Source organism: Symphalangus syndactylus, chromosome 2, assembly GCF_028878055.3.
Source record: "Symphalangus syndactylus isolate Jambi chromosome 2, NHGRI_mSymSyn1-v2.1_pri, whole genome shotgun sequence".
Taxonomy (NCBI): Eukaryota; Metazoa; Chordata; class Mammalia; order Primates; family Hylobatidae; genus Symphalangus; species Symphalangus syndactylus.
This window is the reverse complement of record NC_072424.2, coordinates 28,466,910-28,486,562: the sequence shown is the minus strand read 5'-3', so window position 1 is coordinate 28,486,562 and position 19,653 is coordinate 28,466,910. Positions and strand designations below refer to the sequence as shown.

The following is a 19,653-nucleotide window of genomic DNA, read 5'->3' as shown; positions in this document are numbered from 1 at the left end:
TTTATTTTGCCATTACCCCAATGTTTGAAATTAGCAGGGCTCTTTAAAACTGGTGCTTCTAGCATTTCATTGACTTACACTAAAATCATTGCCTCCATTCCTCAATCACCCAGTTAATTTTAACCTTGACCTCCCACAGCTGTACTGATTTACTCAGTCCACAAAACTCCCTGATTCCACCCTCTCTGCCTCTTATGAAGCAATACTAGAGAGGAAAAACAAAACCCATTCCTTTAAGAAAGATTCCGCCTCCTCTCTTTAAGCAAGCGCCTAATGGTAATTGTAGAGTCTACTAAGTCAAACACTTTACTACTCAGCATTGAGAGAAGCTGCTGCTGCTAATGCTGCTGCTGCTGCTGCTGCTGCTGCCGCCGCCGCCGCCGCCGCCGCTGCTGTTGGTCTGAGGCTGCAGTGGATTTCTGTGCAGCATTGCAGAATCCACACCTAGAGAACAGAAGAGACAGACACGTACATCTACTACCCTGGTTAGAAGGAAGCTTTGGATCTTCGGTGGGTAAGGAGCTCTATCTAGCTATTTTGTCCAGAAACTGTGAGAAAAGGAATGATCGTGGAAAAGACTGTTCATCAGACATGCTTAAAATGGATTATGTTAATTTGTCTTCCTTTGGTGGTGGTGGGGGTGTCTAGATTTGCGACTAGCAAAATACAGTGGGGGACTATATGCTGATAGGTGCCCTTAGGATACTTTTTTTGCTATTCATAAAAAGGCTAACCTTGATGCACGCAAAGCTTTTCATTTTTTTGCTTTTTAAATGCAAGAAAATATCCAGCCACTCCCAATATCTCTCTCAAATACTGCAGATATTTTTAAATGCCAAATAAAATGTCAGGCTGAGCATTTTCTAAACAATTTTCTTCCCCAAACTAGGAAGTCTTCCCCACGATTCGTTAAGAGTATTTAAAAATAATAAGGCATGGTTGGATTTTTGAGCAAATGGGAGACGGTGGTAGACTAAAATTTCTACAGCCTTAGTCCAGCGGAGAGAGAAAACGATAAATGCATCACAGTTTGTGCCAAGACAAGATTCATTTTCCACACTTCATATGTGGGAAGAGGAAACTACATTTTAATTAGCACATTTTTAGGGAGGAGGGAGGGGATGAAGATGAGGGGGATGGCGTGAGGTATTTGAGGGGGACAAGTCTGCAGATGAGGAAAGGAAATGAAGTGGATTGTCGCCAGTGCCTTGGAAACGAAGGGAGATAAGGGTGGGGAACGAAGTTTGTTGTGTGTGTTAGGGTGGGGTTGGCCCAAGGGACCATGAATCACTAGAATGGCGCTCGGAGGGGTGTGCTTGCAAGTGTACTGGTGCAGAAGGGACGTGGAAGTCGTGGGTGGCAAAGAAAAGTGTGCACCGCTGGGAGGTCTATTTCGAGAATAGGTTGGGGTGAGAAACATGTCTGGGCGACGGGGGTGGGCGACCCGGTGTCACCTGTGGATGGATCCACAGCCCTGCAATTGCGTGTTGGAAAGTTTGCCGGGCCCCGCATTCATTTTGAAGGTTCTTGGCGATGCTTCGACTTTTCGCCTCAAAGAAGTGAGCTCTCATAAGGTTCAGAGGCCGGGAGCCAAAGCGGGAGTGAAGACTCTCGAGAGGTCCAAATGAAGCAGAAACGAGAGCCCCTGTCCTCCCCCTGTGTGGAGGTGAAGCAGGGGTTGTAGGGACTAGGCGCCCGCGAAGGCAGCTGTGCTGAGAGCAAAGTCCAGGCCCCATGGGGGGCGTGCGGAGGTTGAACCTTTGCAGTGGCCTCCCCCTAAAGCCCCAGCAGCCAGTGTGGGCGGCCGAGGCTGACTCAAAGCGGCGGCTCAGCCTCGGGAGTAGGTGTGGGGGGCTCGCTCATTTAGGGCGGGAGACATTTACGAGGCGCCCCTCCTCCCCTTCGCGGTCGGGTTTCTGTCGGGGTCGTTTCCCCCTCTGGCCCTCCGGGGACGCCGTGGATTCGAGCTGCACAGCCAGAGGAGGACGTTGAAGAGGCGCCAGGCAGCCGCCCCGAACCAGGCCCTCCCGGCTGCAGGGCCTGCAGGCCCCCACCGCCGCAGTTTCACGGACTTAGCGCTTGAGGGCGCGGAGGGGGCTGCGGGGGCGGGGCCAGGGCTCTAGAGGGGCGCTCAGGGCGGGGCCAGAGAGAGCTCGCGGCTGCCAGAGGCGAGGTCTTGAGGAGGCGGGGCCGGGAGGCTTCAGAGCCCAAGAGGCGGGGCCAGAGGCGTAGGGGGCTGCGAGGGGCGGACCTTGGGGGCGTGACCGGGGGGGGGCACTTGGGGACCTAGGGGCGGGGCGTTAGGGGGCGGGACCAAGGGACGCTGGAGGGGCGCTCGGCGAGTCCCGCCAGAGCGCGAGCCGCCAGCCCGTAACGGTCGCCAGTGGGAGGGGCGGGAGGGAAAGAAGAGGGGTTTAAATTAGATTTTTTAAAACACAGAGCAAGAGCTAGAGGCGTCGGCATCCCAGGTGTCGCCGCTTCCTGCTGCACAGGGCTCGGCGTACAGGTCCCTCCCTCCTCAAGCCCCCTCCCCTTCTCCCGCCCTACCCTCTGGGGCTCTGCGGCGCTTAAGAGGCGGCGGCAGCGGCGGATCCGGCGGCTACTGCAGCCCCGGCGGCTGCGGAGAAGGAGGGAGGGGAAACACAAAGCCGGCTACGCGCTGCGAGGTAATCTTGCGGGGAGAGGACGCGCCGTCGTCCCACCTCTCCTCCGGGCCGGTACGCGGGCACCCGCGCGGGGGCTGGCAGCGGGGACGCTACCGGGGGTCGCGCGGGGGTAGGGAGCGGCGGCTGGCGGGGCCGAGGGGACTTCTCATTGGCTGTCCCTGTGGCCTCAGGTGAACCCTTTTCCGGGGCGGGAGTGGGGACCACGGCCAGGCCAGAGGGGAGCGTACCTGCGGGGGAGGGTCCGGGGGCGGCGGTGCACGGCCTGCGGCGCCGCGGGGTGGGTCCGACGCTTCGCGCGTCCTCTAGTTTTCCCTCCGAAGGCGGGGAGTACTAAAATCAGATGCTAGCTGAAGCTTAGGTGACCCCGGGGACCTTAAGCCCTGAAGGTGCGCTTCAGGGGAGTGGGAGGTTCCTGCGCTTGGAAAAGGTGGAGGAAAGAGAGAGAATGTTGGTTTTAGTTTTTTTTTTTTCTCCTCATTAAAAAAACATTTTTTTTGTTACAAGTGGAAAGTGTTCAGTTACCTTTCTTCTATAATCCGCTTCCCCCCCCCCAACAGACATACACGCACACAAACACACCACCCCTACAAACGTATACATGTTAGGTTGAGCTTCCTGCTAGGGGTGACAAGCGAAGTTGGCAGCAGGTCTGGTGTGCTGGTGTTTGGGGCACGTCCAGCTTCTTTGGAGGTATGCTATTATAGCTCAGGCAAGACCACAGACAGGTAGCATAATCTGGGCCTCTTTTAAAATGGCAAGAACGGCCTCGGGTGAACTTTTTTGTTGCAGAGATTTAATTGCAAGTAGGTGCCCATTGAAAATGGGAGCGCAAGGAAAACCACTAATTTCCTTGGCACATGTGCTGTTGCAATTAACCTGGTAGAGTGTTAAGGAATTTAACTTAACCAAGAGGCTTTGAGGGAGGATTATATGCAAGTTTGGGGAGGGGATTGATAAGATTCTGGGGTATGGGACTAGCTACATACACGTGCGTGGACGTTAACGTTAAATTATGTAGGATTTTAGATTTAGCAGTATTAAATGGTTGCTTTTCTTGGAATGGCTTCTGACTACATAGTGCAGGGTACGTTCCTAATTTTGGCTTTAGAAGACTCCTAGTGAGAGTGTTTTTAAAGATTGAAAAAATAAGAGTACAGTGCAATTTGTCGTTTTTAAGTTAAATACTTGACTGTTAAAAATATTTGTGTAATTAAGTTATGGGACCAACCCATTTATAGGGTTAAGTTACTTAACCCTATAAATAACTGGAACATTATAAATAGAGCATTTGTAGAAAGTTTTTATATCGAAGTCTCTATTATATTGCATTTGCATTATAACTTATTTTCCTTTGCTTAAATGGAGCAGATTAACTTTATGGAAGGAGGACCAGGATAAAATAAAGGCCGCTACATTTAACTCTTCATCTTTCTGAAGAGTTCAGTCTGTGCTAACACTTAAGGTGCCCGGAAGTGCTGGCATGTTGGTAATAGTTTTTAAAGAAGAAACGGGTGTATCCATTTTGAATGTTAAACATAATTTGAAGGAGTTCTTGAGATAGTTGGTTATGAGACATTCAATATATTGCTACATTTTACGTATATGATAGGAAATGTTTGGTAAACATTTGACATTGTTGATCATATGACACTTGGGAAATATTTTGCATGATAGAAGGATTGTATTTTCGGAATGTAAGTTTCAAGCATTGACTGAAAGGGAGAAAATTATACACTTTGCTGTCTCACCCCTTTTTTCAATATTATGCTGGGATGAATGTGAATTCTGCTCAGTTATGTTTAAAGTGTAGATCTGGTCTTTGTAAAACCAGAATGTCTTGAGACCAGGAGAACATACCATCAGCAACAGCCCAACTCCTACACACAATCCTAAAACCTAGATACAGGGTGGTGCCCAACTTCTGAGGTTTTGAGGCTTCCTGAAGTAGGCCTATCATGTCTGAGTGCTTTTGTCACATGTAAGCCTACAGGTGGTTAGCTGGTTAATCTCTCCCATTTCAAAGCAGTTGGTTAGCAGTACTGCGTGGCATGTATGCATGTCATCAGAGTATAAGAAGTGTTTGAGGGAAGAAATCACATAAAAGCATAGAAACCTGGCTCTGAACAAACTGTGTAGCGTGTTGGGGAACAGTCACATCAGAACTTTAGCTTAACCGAGTTGTTATATGTAAAGTGCTTAGAATAGGGTTTGTACTCAGTGCTTTTTGTGTTTATCATTATCAGTATATAAAGTGACATATATTTTTGAAGGCTGTTAGGTCATGCTACCCAGCATGTGAAGACTCAGCAAATATTTGTAATAGCCAATATTTATTTGCCTAACCTCTGTGCCAGGCACTAAGAGTTTTATATGATTTAATTTACTTAGTCCTTCCAACAACCCAGTGACTAAACAGAGGCATGGAGAGGTTATCTTCCCAAGGTGACACAGGTTGGTTCTGAACCCAGAATCTGGCCCAAGAGTGGGCCCATGTAACCACTGCCCCTTGTTGCTATTGAGCTCATGGTAATTACTGCAAACCAGTGAGAGGTCTTCATAGTATTCCCAAGACTATCAGGTGTGCATGTCTTGTTTAACCACATCCTCTGGCATTAATACTACCAAGTTGTGCTTACATCTAAAGAGTGGTGGTTAATCTGCATTAAATACAGTCACCTTTTGACGTTGAAAGAGTATTCTCTTTTGATACACAACATATGTTTAGGGTGCTAGAGTTTGTGCTAGAGTATGCTATCTTTCTAATTACTAAAGATACTAAAGTGTTTTTTTTTTTGAAGCTTACCAGACATGTAGGGCCCCAGGTGGCCCAGAGGGCACTAATTCCCATTGGAGATTCCAGTTCTGCAGTAAATCAGTAAACCTTATCACCTTTCTGATTACCAGCATCATATCAACCTGAGATAAATTTTAACTTAAATTTGTTCTAAATACCACCTGAGTTGCTTCCTAAAATGAACCCTAAATGCAAAAATATAACTTGTGGCTTATACTTTGTCATTCACATTCCTCAAGGAACTGTGTGTTGCTGCTTCACCATTGTAGTTGATATGTCAAACAAATTATAAACTAAATTAGCTGTTTTAAGTAATGTTTAGAATTATTGTAGATAGATGATATGTCCTTTGACAACTTAGTGCAATGTAATGTTAGGAAAAAATGCTTAAAAACAAGCATGCGTTGAATTGAGAAAGTGCAAGCTTTATTGAAGACACAGGTTACTAATCTGTTTCTCACGCTAAACACTGTTTTTGTTATAATTAGTGCTTTTCAGATTCCTTTGAAAATATTAAATATGTAGAGTTTGAATTTTTAAAAAAACTTTAAATATCTAATTGAGTGCTGTTCTTCCTCTTAAACATAGACCTATTTGAAGTTATTTAAACCCAATTTAAGATTAATTGGACAGTCATAGACTGTCATGTCATTGAGATTCAAAATGAGTGCCTTAATACTTTATGTCTTCTTTGTTAATGAAGAATGGTTTGAACTCCGGGTCCATGCCAGAGTATTTATAGGTGAGATTGTTATGAGGTCTTTCAGGTTCTGCCAGAGATTCAATTCTCTTGGCCAAATGCCAAGACAGTCTCAAATTTTTACTGTAATTTTTTACTGTAATGAGTTGTATATATCAAGAATCCTCTAAAACATACAGGTTAGAAGTCTTTCATTGGCTGTTGCTTGAAAGAAAAAGTCTGTTATCCCTTAGATGAATATAATTATTTTTTATTCTTGGAAGTAGCTAATTATGGATGTGTGTATGTATGTATGTGTATGTCAAACCATGCTACTTGAGGGATTCTCTTCCTTTTAGGTAAAGTTAAAAATTATTCACCTGGTATATTAATGTAATATTTATTGAGTACCAACAGTATGCATATAGTAATACCTTTATGTGGGAAAAAAAGTGTTGGAGAAAAAAGGTTTGTGGATCTTTTATTTATTTCATGTGTATTTTAATGTTGCTGAATATCTGGACCAGTCTCAAAGTTCAAAACTGAACTGCACAGTTGAAAACATGTTAAATGTTAAGAAAGTACTGTTTAACTTAAAGTCTTAGATGGTAGCACAGATAATGAGAATCAGAGCCCCTTGTTTCCTTAAACTGTTTTTGGTTGAGTATGTTTGAAAAGCTGCATTAACAATCCCTTTCAGGCTTCTAGGACATTACTTAACTGCATTGAAGGAATAAATTTAGAGTATCTTAGAAACCTGAAAGAATGAATGCGGCTTTCAGAGTTGTCTAGCATAATCCAAATAGTAGTAGCATGATCACCAAAAGGTATTAAATGGATGAAACCTATCTTTGATTTTAAAAGGCTTACTGTTCTTGTAAGTTTGTTTCTTGAAGATAATATCGCTTAGTTTTAACTCCACTAAAAGCTGAACCGTTATTGTACAACATGTATAGGCCTTGGCATATGTTTATATCGTTTTTTTTTTTCTTTTTTTGTATTTTTGAGACAGCTCTCACTATATTGCCCAGGCTGGTCTCGAACTCCTGGGCTCAAGCCATCCTCCCACCTCAGCCTCCCAGGTAGCTGGGACTACAGGCATGAGCCACAGGCCTGGTTTATATCTTTAAGGTAAGGTTAGATCTAAATTGAGCCTTTACTTGATGTCAGACTGATCTGTATCAGCACCATATGTTATGTTTACTTTTTTTTTCTTTCAATGAAAATGGGCCTGAGGAGATTGGTTTGTACACAGTACATTAACTGGCATTTAAGATGACTACCTCTAGAAACAAGGCTACGGTTTTTTTGTTTTTTTAGGTTTTTGTTTTGTTTTTTTTTTTGAGACAGAGTCTCTTTCTGTCATCCAGGCAGGAGGGCAGTGGCGTGATCTCGGCACACTGCAACCTCTGCCTTCTGGGTTCAAGTGATTGTTCTGCCTCAGCCTCCTGAGTAGCTGGGATTACAGGCGCCCGCCACCACGACCTGCTCATTTTTGTATTTTTAGTAGAGATGGGATTTCGCCATATTGGCCAGGCTGGTCTTGAACTCCTGACCTCAAGTGTTCCTCCCTGCCCAGCTACCCAAAGTGCTGGGATTACAGGCGTGAGCCACTGCACCCGGCCAAGGCTAAGGTTTTAATCTAGGGTTATGAAACTCATTTTTTTCTGCAGTGAGCGTATGCAATTTCCATAGGATAAACATTTCCCTCAACCAGCTAGGGGGTGAAAACACTTCTGAGAAATTTAAGGACAGTAACATAATATCTTTAAAACCAATGTCTCTAGAAGTATATTAGTGAAGCAATAAAATAACAGTGATCACAGATACGTTAAGGCAAGCAATGGATCAAGCAGGATAACCTAACTCCAAGTAATATACACGAAATTCTTTTTTTAAGCTTCCATACCTCTTTAAATTTATTCTTGTGATTTCTTACTTTCCCCTCCCTCACCAAGGGAAGTGCTCACCTTTTCAGATGGAATGGAAGAGGAGGGTGCTGATGTGAATGACTCAGCCTGTTTAACTCTGCTCCCATGGCTGTTTGTTGGTCACCCGCTAGAGGAGGTGGAACTCAAACAATGTAAAAGCAATCAGGTTGGAGAAGTGCTGAGTTTTTAGTGTCATGGGAACTCGGTGTATATCTTTGTCACCGCTAGCAGTGTTTCTGTGCAGTTCTTCCACAATGGCTCGGCTCATACTGAGCAAGGACAGCATTTCCGTTTTCCTTTTCCATACAATATTCTCATCCTGTCATCTTTTGATTTGCTAGAATGACTAAATGCTAGAGCAAAAAGATGGGTTTACTCATCCTCCTGGAGAAGATAGTTAGGCTTACTTGGTATATCTAAGGAAGTATATTTGGAAGTCAAGGCCTCCCCAGGGACTTCTGAGAACACTCCACTTTTATGCCCTAGGAAGTTAGAGTGAGCAACTGTTAGCTGCATCATGACTTCTGTTCTCATTTGTCTTAATACATGACAAAATTCTAAAAGGTCAGCCTTTTAATATCTAAGGAAGTGGTTGGAAAAGGGCAATGAATGGTCAGAGCTCAAATGGAGTTGTGATTGGACATAAGTGCCTTGGATGAGTGGAATGCTTCATCGCCTGAGCTGCACAAATGGGAGGTAGAAAGGGATTTGCAATGAAGTTGATGCATTGTTCGTATTCCTTATTTCCACAGCCAACTTTTTAAAGGTAAAAACAGTGTACCTCTTACCTTGCCTTTGTTTTACAGTTTTTTTATCTTTATTTTTTTTGAGACAGAGTTTTTTACTCTTGTTGCCCAGGCTGGAGTGCAATGGCACGATTTTCAGCTCACCGCAACATCTGCTTCCCGGGTTCAAGCGATTCTCCTGCTTCAGCCTTCCTAAGTATCTGGGATTACGGGAATATGCCACCACGCCCGGCTAATTTTGTATTTTTAGTAGAGATGGGGTTTCTCCATGTTGGTCAGGCTGGTCTTGAACTCCCAACCTCAGGTGATCCGCCCGCCTCGTCCTCCCAAAGTACTGGGATTATAGGTGTGAGCCACCGCGTCTGGCCTTCTTTTACAGTTTTTATTGTCAGAGTTGAGTTCACTTTCCTAAGGGAAGGTAGAATTTTTTTTTGAGACGGAGTCTCGCACTGTCGCCAGCCTGGAGTGCAGTGGTGTGATCTCGGCTCAGTGCAACCTCCGACTCCCTGGTTCAAGTGATTCTGCTGCCTCAGCTTCCCGAGTAGCTGGGATTATAGGCATGGGCCACCACGTCTGGCTAATTTTTTGTATTTTTAGTAGAGATGGGGTTTTACCATGTTGGCCAGGATAGGAAGGTAGAATTTTTAAGGTGAATTCTATCTGATTGCTTAAAATTTTAGCTTTCAACTGGAGGTTGCACTAAAAGGAATTTTTTTCTTTCTCCACAACTGTCTGCTTGTTAAATTTCAAATAAAGATTTTCAAAATAGAAGTGTGACAAACCTTACTCAACATTTAATAATTGGGAGCTATTAGTTGTTAAAGTACACGTTATCAATTAGAAATTCGTTGCTTTAAAAATACTTGTTTTTTGAAAAACTAGATCTGCACTGATATTTGTATTAGAATGTTTGATTTTGTTTGTTTGTTTGTTTGTTTGTTTTGAGATGGAGTCTTGCTGTGTTGCCCAGGCTGGAATGCAGTGGTGTGATCTCGGCTCACTGCAAGTTCCGCCTCCCGGGTTCACGCCATTCTCCTGCCTCAGCCTCCCAAGCAGCTGGAACTACAGGCACCCGCCACCATGCCCGGCTATTTTTTGTGTTTTTAGTGGAGACAGGGTTTCACCATGTTAGCCAGGATTGTCTCGATCTCCTGACCTCGTGATCCGCCCGCCTCGGCCTCCCAAAGTGCTGGGATTACAGGCGTGAGCCACCACTCCTGGCAGAATGTTTGATTTTTTTTTTTTTAAGTGGGCATCAAATTTATTTTCAGTTAAAAATGCTGAAAGTAATACATTTTTACTTCATCTGTCATAGTGAATGTTAATAATGATAAAATTGTATTTATCTAAACAATTTGCCATCACTAAATACCTTAGTAAAACATGGGATAGACAAGGGTCTAGTCACTAGCCACAGGAAGGCTGTCACTGTTACAGCAGAATGTAATAGGGAAGGAGCATTTTATGCCTGAATAAGAACGGTGTATTTACTTGAGATAGTAATAACCTCTGAGAAGCTGATTAATTGGTAATCACTTTAGATGATTTTATATTGTTTGATGTCTTATAATCTAAACATCCCTGTGCTCTTTTAGAGTGTCTGCCTTCACCAGTCAGCATTTCAGGAGGGACTGTGACTATCAGTTAAGTGCTTTGAAGAGAGAACCCCTACTTCGTGTCACACCTGAATGTAGCAGAACATACTTCTTGGGGCTGTTTAATTTGGGCTCAAAGGGAAGAGTGCCATCTACTGAATGGCCAGCATCAAGTTGAGCAGCTCCTGTTTTCCTTACAGAACTCAGCCAATTCCTGGAGAAACCAGGCCCAGCTTCATTTGGAGGATTTGACAGGATCTTAGTACCAAGTGGAATTGTTGCCTGCTTAATTTTAATTATGCTTCCCAGCAGGAGGCCTAAACACATGATGAAGAACTAATTCAGTACTTGTTGGAATGCATGGGAAAAGAGAAACCTGAAGAAGTTGTTGGGTCTTACATTAAAAACAACCAAGTAGAGGTGAAATTAAATTAAGTGATAAAGAAAATTATTTTAATGAGAGCAGTCTTTCAGTAGCAGGTCTGGTTGGTTATTGATGGCTCTTGCAGACAATAAATGTTAAAATCTGCTTGGGCTTAGAGTCAGCAAACAAATCATTTGCCTAACTGGAGGTAAGAGTTTTAAGAATACTTGAATACTTTGATTGTTTTTTTCTCCTGCCCTTTTTGTCTCATTTTCTAAGGCAATGATTACTACTTGAGTGAATTCACTGTTTCAAAGTAGATTTTGTTGTTGTTTTGGTGTATGGTAGTGGTTTCCTGGTTTTTGTTTGTTTTTTCTTTCCCTATTTTCCAAAAACTTACTGTGGTAGCAGCCATGGGTAGAACTGGAGGTAGTAGAACAGGTTACAGGTCAGTGGAGGTTTAAGGTATCTGGAATAGGCTTGTTAAAGCCAGACAAGAAGGAACTTTGAAAATATGAATTGAAAGGAAGCTTTGAAATTGTTGCTATAAAAATACACTTTATTGTTATATATTTATATCTATTATATATAATTACTTAATTAGTAACCATTTTTATTAGCCTTTAAAACTTGCCAAGGATCATTTTAAGCACTGCACATAAATTATCCAAAGTTTAGTGAAGTAAGCCCAAGATCACACCGTTAATAAAGGGTAGAGCCAAGATTTGAGGTCAGGGCTAATACCCTTAAGCACTATGCTATACTGCTGATTTATTTATGTTTATTTTTGTTGGTGACTGCACAGAAGAGTTGAACCAAGATTAGAATATTTCTGCCTTGGCTGGAAAATACTGATGCTAGGGTTCTTGGTTTCTGTTGTTGTTTTTAAGAGAGTGGTAACATGGGTAAATAGGATTGAGATTTCACTAGAATCAGGACGTATACATAAGATGAACTTCCAAATGTTTTCTATATGATTTCGTCTATGTTAACTTTTGTTCTTTCTGCTATATTTAAAACCACAAGAAAAGTTTATTGAAACATGAAGTGAATTGTTTTCACACTGGGGCATGTGCTTAAAATATACCCTCCATGGAAGAGTTACTGAAGAGTTTTTGGCTGGGTTTATTTTTTGTAGGGGAGTGGGGATTTGTTTTTTATATATATAATATATGTATTTATTTTGCTTCCTTCTAAATATTTTTATGTGGTAATATTTTTCAATATGGCAATAATAATCCATGTCCACAGTACAATAAAATTAAACCATGTGCCATCCTGAGGTCCTAGGGGAAACCAACTTTTTGTGCATACCAAGTACGTTCTGTGTACTGAATAAGTACCATACCTTACATGTATGTACTAAAACTTCATTGAATCCATGTATTTTTTAAATTAAGAGATATTTAATACCTGACTACTATTATGAGTAATGCTCTTGTTTGTTAAGACATTTTGAGCATAAAAGGTATCTTGTTTAAAAAGATTGGGGATCATTGTTTTGGTATAACCAAAAGCTTCTAAAATTGCAGTTAAATGATGGTTGTGCTGTGTATTCTTAAGCCAGTCACCCTTAGGGCTTCTGGCCCTTCTCCTTTATCTGTAAGGAATTATACTTTAATATGTGTCTTCCAGAAAATCTCCATAAGCTATGAGACACATCTCCTTGAGACTCAGGCTTTCCCAGTCAAACATAGGAACGGTCAGCAATAACTAAGACAACAATGCAAAAGATGTTACTTGCCAGTGTATGTGATGAATGCCAGATGATAGATACAGTAAACAAATGCCACAGGTCAACTGATCAAGAAAAGAGACGGAGTGGGCTGGGTGCAGTGGCTCAACGCCTGTAATCCCAACACTTTGGGAGGCTGAGGTGGTTGGATCGCCAGAGGTCAGGAGTTCGAGACCAGCATGGCCAATGTGGTGAAACCCCGTCTCTACTAAAAATACAAAAATTAGCCAGGTGTGGTGACAGCGCCTGTAATCCCAACTACTTGGGAGGCTGAGGTAGGAGAATCGCTTGAACCTGGGAGGCGGAGGTTGCAGTGAGCTGAGATCATGTCATTGCACTCCAGCCTGGGTGACAAGCGACACTTTCTCTCAAAAAAAAAAAAAAAAAAAAAAAAAAAAAGAAAAGAGATGGAGTGGTCAGAAAAGCCCTCATGGGAAAGAAGAACAAGGGTGGACCTTGAAGGAGGAGTTAAGATTTCATTAAGTGGAGAAGATGGAAAGGATTTTGGCCAGAAATTACTGTCCACGAAAATGATTCTTTTTCTATAGCATGATGGGAGATAGTTTATAATAGTGGTTCACAATATCTTGGCACTATAAGGCATTTAACGGCTACAGCGAAGACTTATTTGTAACAGTGTCAAGGACTGGCCTCCCTAGGAAATATATTAGAATATGGCAGGAGTGAAGGGAGGGGATGGAGTGGCGGTGGTGGTCACATGGAGACTTTTAACAGTGGTCCCTCTTAACTCCATATGAAAATTACTGGTTTTATAGGAATATCCTTATACATCTGTTTTGAAGGCAGTAATGCTTAGGAAAGTTAGTATTAATAGAAAGACTTTGGGAATCCTCATCATTCCCAGCACTGGACAAGGAAAGCCTCATTTTGGGGAAGAGGTGTACGTTTTTAAAAATCTGTATTTGTCCATCATTTACTTTGTTTGCCTAATGCTAGAGCATATTCTGTCAATATCTGTTATGTAACTTAAATCTAATAGGTGGATGATGGATGGATAGAGTTGATACAAGATATGACCATTTTACTTAAAATTTTTGTAAAATTGTCCGTTTTCAGATTTTAGATTTGTTCCAAAGTGTCTCAGTTCTCTCACTCAGACTTGTCATGTTCCCTTACTATTTGAAAAATTCTTACTGTAACTATTCAAGACATTTTGAGCAAGTAACTGTTAGCTTTTTTTTTTTTTTTTTTTTTGAGACGGAGTCTTGCTCTGTTGCCCAGGCTGGAGTGCAGTGGCGCCATCTCAGCTCACTGCAACCTCCACCTCCCGGGTTCATGCCATTTTCCTGCCTCAGCCTCCCGAGTAGCTGGGACTACAGGCACCTGCCACCACACCTGGCTAATTTTTTGTACTTTTAGTAGAGACGGGGTTTCACTGTGTTAGCTAGGATGGTCTCCATCTCCTGACCTCGTGATCCGCCCACCTCGGCCTCCCAAAGTGCTGGGATTACAGGTGTGAGCCACCGCACCCGGCTAGTTTTCTTTTATATAAGTTATGTGAGCCATTGGGATAAAGCATTTTTTTAAGATTCATCTGTGCTTGAAGGTGCTGTGATTATGCTTCTGAAGAAGCTGAATTCACCAGTTTGTAGGTTTACTTGGAGAGTGGTCAAGAAACCTATTGATTGTATTGTGTGAAGATTCTGGGAATGGGGCTAATAGAAGATGAAGACCATGAAGGTCCTTGGCTCTATGTATATGTGGCACTTAAGAGAAGGACATCATTACCCCAGGAGCTTGTCAACTCCCAGAGTTTGTTTCAGCTCTTCGGAAGCTAAGAGCCTTTGGCAAAGGACAGATTCTTTCCAAAATACATGAAATGAGCAAGGATAGCAACTTTTCCTAAAGCAAACTGTAGAAACATGGTGGTATCTTTTCCCATAAATGCTTTCCACTCTCATCTTAACTTTATCAGATGTAGTAGTATTAGTTCCTCATAAATATTTGTGACCTGTTTAGCCCTTATTTTTTTGAGCAGCTCAGTGCATCCTTCATTTATTCATTCAACAAGTATTTATTGAGCAATTATTATGTGTCAGGTTCCGTTCTAAGTGCTGGGAATTTGGCAGTAAGCAAAACAGACAAGTCCTCCTGGCCTAATGGAGTTTATATTCTTGGAAGTAAATAGAAATAAAGTATATATCACGTTAGTGATAAATGTTATGGAGCAATATAGAGCAGGGAAAGAAAACTAAGGGAGTGTTTGGGAGTAATTGCAGACTTAAATAGAGCAGCCAGGAAAAGTCCTCACAGAGAAGGTGACCTTGAAGACGACGAGAGAGCATGCGTGTGGATGTCTGGGGGGAAGAACATTGCAGGCAGAGGAAACAAGCCAAAGGCCCCGAGGCCCAAGCATAACTGGCATGATAAAGCGGAACGTGGTGGGGGTAATGGGAAGCCACTGGATAACTTCAAACAGAGGTGTGGCACAATCTGACAGATGTTTTAAAGAGTTTCTTTTGGCTGTGTTTTGAGACTAGACCATAGTGAGCAAGTGTAGATGCAGGGAGACTACTTAGGAGGTCAATGCGAGATACTCTTGGTGAGAGATGATGTATCTGGTAGAGGTGGTGAGAAGTGATTGGATTCTGGATATATTTTAAAGATAAAATCAGTAGGATTTTCTTACTGGAATATGGGGGTATATGTTGAGAGAGAGGAGTCAAACTTGACACCAAGGTTTTGGGCCTAGGCAAAAGTCTAAGGAGGAGCAGTCTGGAGAATGGGAGAGAATAAGAGTTCAGTCTGAGACATTCATTTGAAATGTCTATTAGACATCTATTTGGAAGTTGCTATGAGGAGAGATCAGTGCATAATTATAAGCTAACTATATAAACTTGTGAGTTGTCATTTTCCTTCTCCATTTTTTAAATGGATGCATATTTAATCCCTTTGATGATTAGAATAAGCTTCGCTGTAATATGGGTTTGAGGTATTTCTATACATCTTTATGCTTTGAAGGGATTTAATTTATCTTATAAAACCTTGAATTTATTTTAACTGCTAAGGACACTTGGTCCTGAAGGAAACCATTTTCTCTAGGGATTGAACAATTTTATTTTAATCAAAATGTGAAAATAAAAATAGTGTTGTTACTGCCCTTTAAAAATGGAACAGTCTGGCTGTTCCTCAGAGTTAACGTGGTTAAAAATGGTAACAGTTATTACGATCCAGCACTTCTCATAGGTATATACCCAAGAGAATTGAAAACGTATTCCCACAAAAAACTTGTACACTAGTAACCATAGCAACATTATTCATAATAGCCAAAAAATGGAAACAACCCATATGCCTATCAACTGGTAAATGGATAAACAAATGTGGTATCCATACAGTGGGATATTATGCAGTCATAAAAAGGAATGAAGTACTGATGCATTTTATATTATAAATGAACCTTGAAAACATGCTAAGTAAAAAGGCCAGATACCCACGACCACATATTATGTGGTTCCCCTGACATGAAATGTCTAGAATAGACATTTATAGAGACAGAAAGGAGATTAGTGGTTGTCAGGAGTTGCAGGGAGGGGGAAACGGGGAGTGGTAGCTTAATGGGTACTGGGTTTCCTTTTGAAAAGGAAAGATGATGAAAAAGTTCTGGAACTAGATAGTGGTGATGGTTGTGCAACATTGTGAATATACTGAAAACCACTGAAATGTACAATTAGTAAATTTTATGGTATGTGAATTATGTCTCAAGTTTTCAAAAATACCAGGAAAAAATCTGTGCGTGCAAATTCAGATGTATGAAAGAATAACTAAAATAACTTATGTGGACCTTATTTCTAAAACAGAACTGTTTTTCCAGTAGAAAGTTGGATGAAACAAGAATTACCACACTCAACCTGGTTTAGCCTTCTTTGCTTAAAGAGGCCGGGTTAAGATGCTTTTCTTGTCCAGGTAGAAATCAGGAGGTGGTTTGTGATCCTATGCTTGATAACTCAGGGGTGAGTCTAATTTTTTTTTAACACTTGATTTTGTGGGGGATGATCTAGAGAAGCTGAAGAAGCCTCTATGATGATCCTTTCCATGGGTTTTCAGAGAGTAGGAACTGTTTTATGAATAAGTTTATTAGGTCTTAAGCAATAAAGATAGTCTACGTTTTTCTCCATATCTATAATTTTAAAATACGAAATAATCAATTCCCAATAATTTTTTTTAGCCAACCCAAAGTTATATTTATCTTCATAAAGAAAACAGAACCATCAAAGAGGATGATACTGGGTTGGCTAAAATATTTCTAAATTACCTTTCATATACCACTTATCCTAAAGTTATTTTTTTGAGCTATAATTCACATACCATAAAATTCACCTCCTAATTTTATTTTGAATATATATATATAATTTATTAGAATGAAAACTTCTAGAAAACAGTGGTCCATATTATTTGAATGGCTGCCATATTCATAGCTTGATAATTTTTCAGTATTTTAAGGGAAGCATATGTGAACCAGACAGAAACCTTAGTGTAAGTAACATTTATGTAAGTAACGGACTCCAACACAAACCTGCGAGCTACACTATAGCAACAATTCAAAGGAAGTACAGGTGGGCACAGAGAAGGGAAATATCTCATTGGGGAGAAACAATTCAGGGAGGAGAGTGGCATTTGACTTGAGCTTTAGAGGATCCAGTAGCATTTCAGCTGTTGGGGAGGAGGGTGAATTATAGGCCATAATACTAGAATATGCAAAGCCACGTAAGTCTGTGGGATGGTTATGATATGGGAGAGGAAGTAGGAATGGTGAATTGAGAGGACCAGATCATGCAGGCCCTGGGTGCTATTTTAAGAAATTTAGATTTTATTCTGTGGCACCTCTTTCAGTTGATAAGAGGCATAATCAAATGTGTCTGAGATTTGGTGGTGTGAAGAAAGTCACGATGGAGAGAGAGAGTGTTGGCAAAGAGGTTAGGAGGCATTTAGAGATAAGCAAATGAACTAAGACCATGGCTTTGAGATTCGAAAGAGAACGGTATTTGGTATGTGATGGTGTTTGGAGGTGGGCCTTTGGGAAGTGATTATAAGGGATTAGTGCCCTTACAAAAGAGACCCCAGAGAGCTCCCTCACTCCTTCCTCCATGTGATGACAAGCAAGATGACAACTATTTATGAACAAGGAAGCTGGCCTTTACCAGACACTGAGTCTGCCAGTGTCTTGATCTTAGACTTCCCAGGCTTCAGAACTGTGAGAAATAAATGTTTGTTGCTATATTATAAGCTACCCAGTCTATAGTATTCTATTATAGCAGCTTGAACAGACTAAGACAGGAAGGAATGGGACATTTTGGAGGCAGAAATCTGTGCAACTTGCTGAACAATGGAGAGGCTGAAGAAATATATAGTCACTGAGGGTTGAAATCTAAATGTGGCATTTGACTCCATTTCCAATACTCTGATTTATGACAGAGGAAAGATAACACTTGTACTACTTAGAAATGAAGTAGATTCAGCAAGTTTTGAAGGTATATTTTTCTTCCCAAACATAAACATTTTAGAAACTTGACTAGCTCTTAATCTGCTTTACTGCTCAAGTATTACCCAATCGTCCAGTCTTTGAATTTGTTTTCATTTATGAATTTGGAAGTGGTTGAATAGTCATCATTTTGGCTAAAGAATAGTCTTTTTGTTTCCAAATGAAGGTGCTTCCCCTATGCTATGTTTTTGCATTTAATTTTAAACTTTTGTGCATTGCATTATCCCAAGCAAATTAACACAGGAACAGAAAACCAAATACCACATGTTCTCACTTAAAGTGGGAGCTAAACATTGGATACACGTGGACATAAAGACAGAACAGTCGACACTGGGGACTACTGGAGGCAGAAGAGAGGGAGGGGATAAGGGCTGAAAAACTGTCCAGCACAATGCTCACTTCCTGGGTGATAGGATCAATTGTACCCCAAAGCTCAGCATCACACAATATACCCGTGTGATAAACCTGCAGAGGTACACACTCTGAATCTAAAATAAAAGTTGTAATTGTAAACAGAACTTTTGTGCAATGGAATAACAAAAGAATTGAAGGCATTGGGCTTTGCAATATCAAGTATTGCATGTTGTCATTACAGGAAGTCATTGTGCCATCTTGGTTTCCCGTTAATAACATATGGTGGTTTATCTTGGAACTTCAAAAGTAAACATAGAGTAAGCACCTATAATAAATTATTACCAAAAAAAAAATCACATGCAGAATTATTTTTGCTATGTGAATTTAGTGGAGAATCCAATCCAGTAAGACTTTTTGCACATTCGAATGGTGAAAGAAGATGATTTGGCTCTTCTAGTAGCTTTGTTACAGGCACAGTTGACCATTTTTGTTTGTAGCTCCTTGTAATAAGATATTTAACACAGGGCTTTATATTAGGACATAGTGATTTTATAAATGGGTGGGAGAAAACACTGAATTTGACAGAACTAACTTCTAGATTATTTCAATGTAAAATTTCCATGCTTAAAATTTTTAAGTGTTAGATGTTTAAAATAACTTACTCAAAAGTAATTCTTTTTTTTTTTTTTTTTTTTTTTTTTTTTTCTTGAGACGGAGTCTTGCTCTGTCACCCAGGCTGGAGTGCAGTGGCGCAATCTCGGCTCACTGCAAGCTCCGCCTCCCGGGTTCACGCCATTCTCCTGCCTCAGCCTCTCCAAGTAGCTGGGACTACAGGCGCCCGCCACCACGCCCGGCTAATTTTTTGTATTTTTAGTAGAGACGGGGTTTCACCATGGTCTCGATCTCCTGACCTCGTGATCCACCCGCCTCGGCCCCCCAAAGTGCTGGGATTACAAGCGTGAGCCACCACGCCCGGCCAAAAGTAATTCTTAGTAAAATGAAAATCAGTGAAAAGCACTCAGTTTTTTAAAAGCAATAATGATTTTATTGGTTTTAAAGTTAAACTTACTATTTGGATCAAATTTTTATAAAATCCGTTTTATTTTTTAAATACTTGAAATTTTGAATAAGAAATATAAGGACATGGAACAAAATAAGGCACAAAAGCGTATACAGTGAAAAGTAAGTTGTCACCCCCAAACCACTCAAGTTTCCTCCTCTTTTCTTTTCTTTTTTTTTTGGAGACAGAGTCTCACTGCATCACCCAGGCAGGAGTGCAGTGGGTTCAA

The 19,653-nt window shown here is 41.3% G+C and overlaps 1 protein-coding gene across 8 annotated transcripts in view; it reads left to right on the top strand.

Moving 5' to 3' along the window:
• The first annotated feature begins 264 nt into the window (after positions 1 to 264).
• ADD3 (adducin 3) overlaps positions 265 to 19,653 on the top strand; it is a 134,244-nt gene continuing 114,855 nt past the window's right edge. Inside the window, exon 1 of one of the 8 annotated variants that reach the window (XM_055249520.2) lies at positions 265 to 510. The gene's annotated coding sequence lies outside the window, so the exon portion shown is untranslated. Of the gene's footprint in view, positions 515 to 2,310; positions 2,718 to 3,228; positions 3,357 to 19,653 lie in introns of those variants that run through there. The other 7 variants (XM_055249512.2, XM_055249576.2, XM_063626185.1 and 4 more) reach the window with 7 other exon arrangements.